Below are 12,608 nucleotides of genomic sequence, written 5' to 3'. Positions count from 1 at the left end.
CTTGGCGTTTAGTTTCCATCATAATAAGTGCCAAGTGTTGTTAGATTGTTGAGTCTACGATTCAAACTCCGATATAACTAAACTTGTATTGAAAGAAAAAAGCTACCGCTCGGAGCTAAGACCAAAGGAGACTGCTCAAGCAGACAAGCAGTCAGTCAGTCTGAGTCCCTCTCTTTTCGGCCCACTGCTTTCAACCGCTTTGTGAGCCAAGTGACATCTAGTGGTCGTGGGAAGAATGATGAATCAATTCCTACATTTCAGCGGCCATTTCAAGTCGTTTCCCAACCCCTTCAAATCCAAAACCGATCCGAGGGAAGGACTTCCCCCTAGTCTTTGTTCGAAGTCCCTTGCGGTGGTTTTCCTCGACGGGGGGAAACGGTTTATGAAAGGGTTGATCTTGGATTTGAAGGGGTGGGGAAACGAATTGAAATGGCCGCTGAAATTTAGGAATTGATTAAAAAGCGGGTTAAATTTGAATCAATTTATACAAAGAATGAAAAATAAAACCCTGGCGAAATTAATACAACTTATAGTTTGTAATGTTATTTATCGTATTGTGAAGAAAAAAAATTTTTTTTCCAACAGCAGTGTTGGAAAAAAAATTTCCAACACACCCACCAGATCATTCATATTAGTTTATTCTAATTAAAATTAAGATTTTTATATTTAAAAAAAATTAGCTTTATGTGTATTGATCTATAAAATAACAATATGTAAAAAAAAATACAGTACCTACCTAAAGTTTGGGAACGCGCGAGAGAACCTTATAGATAAAGGCGTTTTTCTCGGCGTTCCCAAAAATCCAATTTTCGTCGGATTCCGACGAATTTTTTTTTTGGCCGTAGCCATAGTGTGTAGCAATAAGCTGATTTTTTTCAGATTTTTGCAATCAAGGGCAGGTTAACTTTTAACTCGAGCCCTAAGTTTGGGAAGTACCCTAATTTTGCATATAGCTAACGGAGCGTTCCCAAACTTAGGGCGAAGATCTTCAACAATTCTTCTAATAACAGTGGATGTAGCGCATCATCGCTCAGTAGCAAATATCTCTTTCGGCCCTAGAAAAAGCTTTAGCAGACAGAAGATGGGTTTGTTTTATTTATAAAAGGGTTTAACTACTTGGCCTTCTCGAACGAGGAATATCTTTGTATTTTGGGATCTTTGCCCGTCTTTTATTTACATAGGTTATAAAGAGGAAGAGTCATTTTAGACTTCCGCACTCGTAGATAGAAAAACACAAGAGAGAGAAAACAATAGGGAAACGTATATCAACGTTGTGTAGGAGAGCAGCGATAGAAAAACGTACAGCAACGTTTTCTAGGAGAGAACCCAGGGGAAGCCGTGTTCAGAAATTAACAGTGTCATTGATCGAGAAACATTACAACCCCCCCCCCCCTGTCGATCAAAAAATATTCAAAAAAGATAACAATGAAAAAATTAAAGAGGGTAGGACTTGTTTGGATGATGGGTTATAGATTACTGCTAAACAAATTGTGAGAAAGTTTCGGGAGACAATTCAGGGTGTTTTTCTTAACGAAGGCTTGATGGTTTCTGGACTACCCCGATCCTGGTGCGGTTAAGTTCAAAGGTTGATGTTGGTAATGGCTTCGTTAGCATATCAGCAAGCTGATCAGAGGTGGGGACAGAGATTACTTTGACTTCTACTGCCTGAATTTGTTGGCGTATGTAATAATATTTCACTCCGATATGCTTGGTTCGATCGTGGAAGACCGGATTGTGCATCATCAGGATAGCGCTTTTGCTACCGCAATGGAATGGTGAAGACGTGGGCTGTTCGATTCCTAGCCGATTAAGATTTTCACGTAGCCAGACGATCTCTCGACACGCGTATACAGCTGCATAGTACTCTGCTTCTGCCGTCGATTGTGCCACGGGTTTCTGGAGGTGGCTTTTCCAAGCTATCGGGCCGCCGTTTAGGAGAAAACCAGACCAGTGGTAGATCGACGCGTGTCTGGGCAGCCCGCATAGTCCGCATCCGAGTAGCCCACACGATGATTGGTCGATTCGTTCACAGAAAAGCATAGACCATGGTTGGGAGTCCCAGCTAGATAGGTCAAAATCGTCTTGGCGGCCTTCCAGTGAGGCTTGCCGGGACTATGACAGTGACGAGATACTGCGATGACCGCAAAGGCGATGTCGGGACTAGTCATACCCATCACGTAAAAAAGGCCTCCGACCAGCGCGCGGTAGTGCGTCAAATCTGGATTGTCCTCAAGATGATCAGTTGATGGCACCCGTACAAGACGTGAATGAGGATCTGTGGGAAAGTAGATGCATTGGTCAGCGGTTGAGCGAGATGGGCCAAACTGAATGATGAACGAGTCAAATTTCTCGTTCCATTTCCACGGTGATTTTTTCAGGCCGTACAGTGGTTTGTGTAATCGGCAGACCAGATGCTCCTCCCCTGGCTGGATAAAGACTTCCTGCTGCTGCACGTAACGCTCTTCTTCCAGATCCCCGTAAAAAAAGGCTGTCTTGACGTCCAGCTGATGACCAATACCATGCAGTCATCCAGCCCATCTGAAGATGGGGGTCATCGGATGCGAGAAAGGAGCAGTTCTACGGTATCCACCTCTTCTTCGCGAGTGTTAATGGTGGGCTCGAATTTCGAGGTTGGGGTAAAGATTGGTGGCAGCAAATTGAGAATAGGTAATTATTATTACTTATTTGGTTAGTACTGGGTACAAAGACAAAAGTGCGTCGTGGAGAAGGAGGGTGCCGTTGTCAGACATAATTATCAAATAGATGTCAGATTGTTTTGATTCTGTCAAGAGAGGTTTTAAGTTATCTTTCTGTGAAGAAATTTGATTGTAGTCAAACTGTGTGAAAGCGTGTGGTTATAAGTTTATAATTTCTTGGAAAAACAAAACAATCTTTTGGCTGGATGCATCCTTTTGACTTCTAGTACTAAAATAGTTTCCCATCGAGCAAAGAAGCATTGGAGCTTTTGTTATCACGTAATTATTTTATGTAATAATAATTTTTATGTTACCTTCTTTCTTTTACGGCAAGAATTTTAACACCAATCAACCTGTTTTCATCAAGTTGGAGCACCTTGAACTGGAGGCAACCCTACTTAACAAGGAGCATAAACTTTACCGGATGATATGGCTCCACAAAAACACAAGTAAAACCAAAAATTGAAACAGTTCGGCTCTTTTAACTTAAAAATTTAAAATTTTTTTTTTAATTTATACTTTTCTTCCTTAGCTGTCCTACCTCAAGTGTACTATTTTGGGCCTTATGGCAAAAAGAACAACGCAATGGCCATGGAGCTAATGGGCCACAGCTTGGAAGACCTTTTTGACTTGTGTGGTCGGAAGTTTACCTTGAAAACAGTCTTATTGATTGCCTTACAGTTGAAAAAGAATCTAAATCTTTTGTAATTCAATGTCCCGAACTGAAAAAGTCATCTCTTTTTAAAATAACAAATCGATAGATTAAAGATGGTGCACAGTCACAATCTCATCCACTGTGATGTCAGATCAGGAAACTTTCTTGTCGACCGGAGTGAAAATAACAAGGAAAATATGATCCACATAATCGGTAAAAATCAACTGAATAAAGTTGATCTGACAAACCCACAACTTTATCAATTTCACATAGATTTTGGTCTCGCAAAGAAGTATTTTGATGATGTCACCAGAGACAAAATGCCTGAACAACAAAGTGAAATGGGCACAGCTTTGTCTGTTGCTTCTCCCCCCGTCGCTTTGTCTCCTCAAGTGGTTGTCCCTGATGAAAATCCACTGGCTGACGACGAAGTTGACTGGGTTTTGGCATCCATGGATTTGGAATTCATTACTCTTCCGTCTTCCCCACCTGTTTCCTTTCTAAATTCCTGGACCATTTCTGAACGTCAGAGGATCGAAGAGAGCAGACGATCCAATATGTTTAGATATGAAAAAATGAAGAGCAACAGACAATAGTAAGTGCTAGTAAGTTATTTACTGTTTATTTTTTCTATATTGGTTTTTCTTTCAGTGCTCAAGCAAGTTTGAAGAGATTTGTGTGGAATATGGTATTAGCCAAAAAGGAGCTGGCCTCAACTCTCCAAAAGGTGTTACGATGAGGAGGAATAATACAGAGACAATAAGCATGTAAAAAATGAGTACCACTTGTATTATTCTTTTTACTTTGTCTAGAATATGAAAGTTAGTCGTTCGTCCAAAGCTATAAAGGCAAACATCATCAAAAAGACAACGAAGCAGGAGGAGGAATTAAAAGAAGCAGTCTTTGCAGAATTGTTACAAATTGCATCTGACCAACTGAGAAGTTCATTGGAGATCGTAAAAAAGATTTTTAATATTAAGATAGCAGCAGGTCAACCACACAAGACTCCATTGGGAAAAGTGGCTATTCTCGAAAAAAGGATTGCAAGTGTTGGTGAAAACCCATAAAAATTGTTTAGAAATGCTGATGTATAGCAGTTAGATGAATTGGAAGAAAATCGCTGTGGATGTTTTCTCCGGCCGTGCTGGCTTTGATTGAGATTTTCTTCGTCGATGGTGGCAGTGCCGACTCGACCCCAATTTTTTGAGGGAAGCGCTGTCAGAAATAAAGAACAAAATTTGCTTAAAGCACTAACAAATGACTGCAATCCTGCCAACATAAATTTAAAAGCAATTGCAACGCAAATATCGAAAAAAATCAAGCTACGACAACGCCATCCTTTTCAATTGGAACAGTACTACCATAGGAAGACGGAGGACTTTTTGGTCAACAACAATATTTCTTCTGAACCTACCCACGACTTGAAAATGCTTCCAAAGCAGGAAAATAAATTGGAAGAAGCCGTTCTGAGAGAATTGGTATGGATCGCCACGGAAAAATTTACAATTTCAAGAGACGATGCCAAGAAGCTTTTGACTGAGAAAACAGCGTTGGGATTGCCCCACAAAACGTTATCAATAAAACAAATTAAAACACTTGAACGGAAAATAGACAACGTTTGTAGGGACCCAAGAAAGTTCTTCAAAAACGAGGACGTTTATAAATCTGATCTGATCGATTGGGAGAAGATCTCCGTAGAGGTATTCTCCAACAATGCTGGATTTGATGCGGGTTTTTCTGTGTCAATGGTGGCAGTGCCACCTGGGCCCCACCTACTTAAGGGGACTACTTATTTATTTACATTATAAATACGTACATTACTTCAAGCAACCGAAATCAAATTGCTTAAAGCATTGACAAAGGACCGCGATCCTGCTGCTATAGATTTTCAAGAAATTGAAACAAAAATATCTGAAAAATCTTAGCTTATGTATAATATAATATATAAAAGCTACGACAACGCCATCCTTTTCAATTGGAACAGTACTACCAGAGGAAGTTTAATCTTCAAAACCGAACGTTTTGATGGTCAGAGGTGAAATGACTAAAATTATAATTCAAAAATTGAAAAATTCATTCGTTCTGAACTTCCACTTGACAACATTTTCAACTCTGGTAAGTCTTCTTAATGTAATGCAATATTTCTGATATATTCATTGTTTTTTTGTACGTTAGATTTGTCTGTTATTAACCAAAGTAGAAACCGTGAGACGGTCCTGAAATCTGGTTAATACGGACCTAAAGTTACGAAACTAATCTCTTTCTTGTTATTGCAGTGTTGAAATTCACGAGCAAGAACGTCCCAAGCAGGCAATTCGTAGCCGACACGCCTAGGTCGCTGAACGAATCCATCGCCAACATCAAGGCATACGCCACAAAGCTCGTGGACGACGACCGTAACGGAGATATCGAGGACGGAAAGAGACAGGGCTGGAAGCTACTCGAGGTCCTGTTTCCAATTGAGTTCTACGAGCTCACAGGGGCCACTCCACCCTTGGCTTTGCAGAAGGCAAAGCCTAAATCCAAGTGGGAGATCGCAAAAGCGGAAAAGTTTGAGAGAGAGGCCTTGGCACTATTGACTCCCGAGCAGAGAGCTAAGTTTGACGAGGACGAGGCGCTCATTCGGAGGGACAAAGAGACACAGAACGCTCTACGACAAGAGGTTCGTGCGGCCAAGAAGAGAAAGCGCGACGCGGTGGAAGAGGCAAAGATACGCCTGGTAGATAAGGAAGCGAAAGATAAGCGAGAGACGTACGAGCGTTCTAAACGTCGTAGGGTTGACCCTCCAGCTGATCAGGGTAACTCGGTCGCCCCAGTAACGGTTCAGTTTGTTACACCGATCGGAGACCCAATCCTACTAGGAGACCTTTTCCACCAACTGCAGGCGGCATTCGCTGCAGGGAAGTTCGTGGTACCGGGCACGGCGAGTGACCCGGTTGTCTCTGATTTGCTGAAAGCGCTCGATCGAATTTCGACGCCAGTAAAAGTGCCTCCGCCATCAGCCTCGACGTACCAGGAATCTCTCTTTGTCTATGTAAATGCCTATTTTTGAGACATGTTTTTTTTTCTGCCAGGTGAACCTCTGCTTCCCAAGACGCCTCACGTCTACGACCAATCTTCCGCTTCTAGTAGAGTTTTTGGCTCAATGCAAGAGCTAGCGGATGTAGTAGAGTTTACAACTTTTCTAGAAGAGTACCAACGACGCTGCGTAGATGGTGATGTTAACGCTTGGAGGTTGCAGCTTGAAAACACCTTAAAACTTCAATCGCTTCTCGTTATACGAAGAATTTGTAGTGCTGTCAACAAAGTGGCTTACATTGGCAGTTTGTTAGATGTAGCTGTAGATTTATGGAAACCAACACCCATCCAAGACAATCAACAATTTATTTATTTGTGTTGGGTTATTGTTGAGGAGGTTATGGGCCAGCAAACATTTTCAGAAGTACTGATGGAAATTCTGACTGAAACATTCGTGAACATTGCGTCTTTTTTTTACAAGTCATGTTTTGATTTAGCAGATGGTGAACATTTCCCAGATGCATATCTAAACTTCTTCGCCATGTCAACCGAAGTTATGCGTTTTTTCCCCAAATTTTTCCCAGATGCAGAGAAAATGTGTGATTTTAAATTTCCATCACTTCAGAATGACCATGACAATTAGGAACTATGGGATGTAGAAAGGTGTTCAAATTTTGCAGAGCTTGTGATGTATGCCCAGACGCTCCGCAGCCATTGGCCTCGACGAGCCAAGCAAAGGTAGCAAAAACACCTAGAAGGCAACCGGCAGCTGGAAGGAAAAAGGCGGCAGCTTCGAAAGAGGCCCAAACCCAGATCCTACACCCTCCGGTCCCGCTAAGTCCAATTAGCTTCAAGCCAACGAAAGGCAAGGCTATAGCCCAGCCGAAGCCCGTGGTGAAAGACGCGCCCGCCGCCAAGAGTACGCCCGCCAAAGAGTTGAAACTGATCATCAAAAGGTTCGACGACGAGAATCCCGGCGTTACGCTGGTGAAACTCCCGAAGGCCCGGCAAAAGTCAGCTATCAACCCTCCCTCAAAGGAGTTGGTAGAAGCGGCAGGAAAACAGGCGGCGAGACGCAATAGTCTCAGATCTGCCAAAGATCCTGAGCCAGGCAAAGGGATCACACCTGGAACTGAGCCTGTTAACTTGAAAAGCAAATCGAAGGGGCTGTTCGATACAGACAGCGCCGAAGAGGAGCTTCTCAAGGAGACACCAATAACCACAAAGGCCCCGACTCAGGCCCCAACTCCAGTGGAGGAGAAAACCGCAGCAGCAACGACCGAGCTGCCCGGCCCGATCCATCGAAGATCCCGCCGATTGTTGGACTCATCTTCCGAGTCGGAACCTGAACCCATAGTCACGGCGAAGGAGGAAGAAGAGAAAGCCCTAAAGAACGCTGCCCTGAATTTGATCAATCAGGACAGATCGGTCGATACGCTTGAAGAGGTGGCGAAGAAGCTCGACTTAGCTTCAGAGCCAATGACCCATTGAGTCTTGTTCTGTATCAATCCCTGTGTTGTTATCGAGAATAAAGCACTTGTATAAAATTTGAACTGTGTCTGTCTTTTTCATTATACGATTAAATGATGCACTCTGACAAAAAACGATCAAAACGGAAGGGGAGTAAAGATGATACTCCTAACCGGAAAATCCAATAAGATTGCTCCGTTTATTTAAACGGCAATATCCATCGAAGATTCCGCCGGTTGGTGGACTCATCTTCCGAGTCGGAACCTGAACCCATAGTCACGGCGAAGGAGGAAGAAGAGAAAGCCCTAAAGAACGCTGCCCTGAATTTGATCAATCAGGACAGATCGGTCGATACGCTTGAAGAGGTGGCGAAGAAGCTCGACTTAGCTTCAGAGCCAATGACCCATTGAGTCTTGTTCTGTATCAATCCCTGTGTTGTTATCGAGAATAAAGCACTTGTATAAAATTTGAACTGTGTCTGTCTTTTTCATTATACGATTAAATGATGCACTCTGACAAAAAACGATTAATTGAAGAAGAAGAGTTTAGTTCTGTTCTTCCTTATTTTCTGTTCTTCAGAGCTTAGTTTAGTTCTGCGGTGCGTCTTGTCAATTTTCATTTCTTAAAAGATGCCTTTTCCGTTGTTGGATCAAATAACAAAAAATCCAATAAGATTGCTCCGTTTATTTAAACGGCAATATCCATCGAAGATTCCGCCGGTTGGTGGACTCATCTTCCGAGTCGGAACCTGAACCCATAGTCACGGCGAAGGAGGAAGAAGAGAAAGCCCTAAAGAACGCTGCCCTGAATTTGATCAATCAGGACAGATCGGTCGATACGCTTGAAGAGGTGGCGAAGAAGCTCGACTTAGCTTCAGAGCCAATGACCCATTGAGTCTTGTTCTGTATCAATCCCTGTGTTGTTATCGAGAATAAAGCACTTGTATAAAATTTGAACTGTGTCTGTCTTTTTCATTATACGATTAAATGATGCACTCTGACAAAAAACGATCAAAACGGAAGGGGAGTAAAGATGATACTCCTAACCGGCAAAAATCTGTTAGAACGGGTAATAACAGACAGCGAAGAAAGCATGAATCGGGTACTAGCGGAAAGGGAGCCGATACTGGAGCGAAATCCAGACGAGCACCAAGAAAGAATCCCGACGGTAAGCTCAACCTACCAAGGAGTAGGCCGTCGAGTAGGGCCTCAGACCGAAACCCGAGTGGCTCTCCACCGGTCATAAACTTAGAGGGGAACACGAACGAACCCTAGTCACCGAAAATTGGATTAACGATAGACGACATACAAAGACAGGCAGGAGCCCATTATTCACCTGAAATACTGGCTCCGAATTTAGAAGGGTTCGGGGTCACCCCAGAACGGAAAACTCTATCCGAATGGATCAGAGAAGAATTCACGAGGTTTAACGGTGAGATGACAGCGATCGCTGGGCGACTGAATATGACAGACGCACGAGTAACACAGACAGTCGCGAGATTAGAAAGTAAGTACCGATTGAGCGATCGATAGCTCTAGGTCTGGCCGAACAAACTGGGAGAAATCTCAGCGAGGTGTCGCCGAGCTCAGCGGCATTTTACAAGCAATTGCTTCTCTTCCCGTCGCTTTGTCTCCTCAATTGGTTGTCCCTGATTAAAATCCACTGGCTGACGACGAAGTTGACGTGGTTTTGGCATCCATGGATATGGAATTCATTACTCCTCCGTTTTCCCCATCTGTTTCCTTTCTAAATTCCTGGACCATTTCTGAACGTCAGAGGATCGAAGAGCAGGAGTAAGTAGAAATAGGACTCGTCAAAATAGGACTTCTAACGCAGATAATCGTAAACTATTTATGTCACTTTGCCCACCTGTTTAGGGTCGACCGTGACTAATTGGATTCGTTTATCCTTCATTAGCACAACTGAAGAACATGTTCGAGAAGAAAAATCCAATCCAATAAAAAATGGCTAATTTTGATGGAAACGAAACAGTAATTGAAGAAGAAGAGTTTAGTTCTGTTCTTCCTTATTTTCTGTTCTTCAGAGCTTAGTTTAGTTCTGCGGTGCGTCTTGTCAATTTTCATTTCTTAAAAGATGCCTTTTCCGTTGTTGGATCAAATAACAAAAAATCCAATAAGATTGCTCCGTTTATTTAAACGGCAATATCATAGGTCAACTCAACCTAAACGGTAAACTTCCTCGACGTAAATATATTAATTGTTATATTATTAATATATACTTGCTCATGTCTCAAGTTAATGACACGGATGTGAGCCGCCTCGTAGAAGAGGAGGAAGAAGAAAATAGGCGTAAAAGAAAAGCAGAGGAATAGGCGAAGAATCCAGAAAAAAAGAAGCAGAAAGCGATAAAGAGAAATCAGCAAGAGAAAGAATGGAAGAAGAAAAATAATGGAAGGCACATCAGAAAGAGCTGGAAAAAACTGGAAAAGAAGTGGCTGCAAAGTTGAAAGAAATCGAAGATTTCAAAAATGAAGAAATGTGGAAAAATAGGCAAGAGGCCGGCAAGAGGCGTTGAAACGGAGGGAAGAGGCGTCGATATACTCATCAACTTCCTTGCCATCAAGTACCGACACGGAGGAATGAACCTCTAATTCAAATCCAAGCGAGAACACGATTGATTTGCGCATTGCATCGCAGAATACAATTGACATCAGCAGCAATGTTGTTAGATTGTTGAGTCTACGATTCAAACTCCGATATAGCTAAACTTGTATTGAAAGACAAAAGCAACCGCTCGGAGCTAAGATCAAAGGAGACTGCTCAAGCAGACAAGCAGTCAGTCTCAGTCAGTCTCAGTCCCTCTTTTTTCGGCCCACTGCTTCCAACCGATTTGTGAGCCACGCGACATCTAGTGGTCGCGGGAAGAAGGGCACAATAACACAACAAGTTTGTACTTTGTTTCTGTTTACCACCGCTTCAGCAGATAATGACAGTCGTAGCGATGGCAACCAAACGCCCAAACGCCAATCTATAAATTTGTTTACGTTGTGAGTACCTTATTAGTATCAAAACAAAAAAAATGAACACACCCGCTGGGGGACTTCTTGTCATAACCGCTGCAACTTTTGTTCGACATAGCGCATAGCCTCCCAGCGGGTGTGTTGATTACTAAAACTGAAATTGACGATTGGGGGGGGGGGGTCTATAAACATGAATAACTTACAGGAAAATCGGTCAAGCCTTCAAAAAATTAATATAAACTTAAAGTAGAAAAAACAACGAATTTAATGAGACTAAGATCGTATTTTTAGGTCGATAAGGTTACAAATGGGAGACATTTAAAAACTTTTCGTTTCCCCATAAGCGCCATGTTAAAACGCGCAAAGAAATGTTCGACGGCTCACCGATTTTTCAAAAGATTTAAATTTTTAAAAAATACTAAATAACATTGTGATAAAACAAAAATTAGAACTTAAGTTAATTTTGTAATTCTCTATTTAACCCTGTATTTTTAAAATAAAAAATGTTTAATAAAAAGACACCATTTAGCGAAAAGTTAATTTTTAAAGACGTTTTATTATATGATCCCTTTATTTTTTCGTGTGCGGGTTTTACACAGAGCAAGAGAACATTAATATAAATAAAGCTCATTAAAAAAAACTTTTAACAATTTGTTTTGGGTAGACCCCCCCATTTGGCTCAATTTGACCATACTATGATGTCGCAAGAAGGGTTCGATCAAATCCGTTCCGACTGGCTGGCCTTCCTAAAACTGGATAATTGGCGACTGGAATTGAATAGCATATTGACGTTGCGTGGCGCCCACTTAGTTTTTTTCACGAGCGGTTTCCAGCGACTAAGCGAAGTCAATCTAGCGCTGGATGTCTCCCATGCCACTGAACCCTTGAGAGACAAAGCTTCGCTGGCATTTTTCTAGTCTTTATCGCAGTCCTGCTCTCAGCTAAGAACTTTAGTGCTGAATAATTGGAGGTTCCAATGGAGCAAACCGGACAAGGTTCTCAAGGTAAAATCGTTAAAGCAAATCACTTGTGTTATCTGGTCTAATATGCACACTTTTTTCCTTCCAGGGTATTGCCAAAAGCTTGAAGAACATGTCATTGAGCTGCATCAGTTTAGATGGATTGACTGTCCAATCAGATCAACCATCTTCAATTGCCGAGATGTCATTCGCTCTCGTACTCATTTCGACTTTGAACAACCTGACTCAGTTGTCACTCAATGGCTGGCGATTTAGCAACGAAGATGCCTTTGATTTGGGCAAAACGATTCGCGAAAAGCTGTCGAGTAACGTCCTGGAACTATCGCTTAAGAACGTGCCTTCACAGACGAACCGATTGGTGGTCAAGGTGGCGGAAGAGTCCGGAAGAGTGACCGCCAGCCGCGGTAGCAGCGGCTGCCTGTACCGATTCAAGAAGACGGGTCGAGCCCCAAGTTTCCTCAACAAGATGATGCTAATCACATCCTCATGGAAACAATGATGAATTGCAATCCTGAGTCTTAGTGTGATTCTCAAACTGTGATCGTTTGTTTGTTCCCTAAAAACAAACCAGATAGTTCGATCTTTACTTTAAATGTTTTTGCATCCCACCCAAGTGGCGCGTTTGTTTCTTCCCACCACGAGATTTTCTTACTGTTTTCACACGTCCCGTGTTGCCATTAATCATATGACCTTATGTATCGTTGCCTTATTGACACACTATCTCACTTGTTTGCCCTTCTCCCTTTCTGCCACTAGATCCTGTACTTTTTTTACAGACCACTTTTTGTTACAGACCTGCACTTTTCCCT

The sequence above is a fragment of the Daphnia pulex genome, chromosome 3, assembly GCF_021134715.1.
Source record: "Daphnia pulex isolate KAP4 chromosome 3, ASM2113471v1".
Lineage (NCBI taxonomy): Eukaryota > Metazoa > Arthropoda > Branchiopoda > Diplostraca > Daphniidae > Daphnia > Daphnia pulex.
This window is presented reverse-complemented; position numbering follows the sequence as displayed.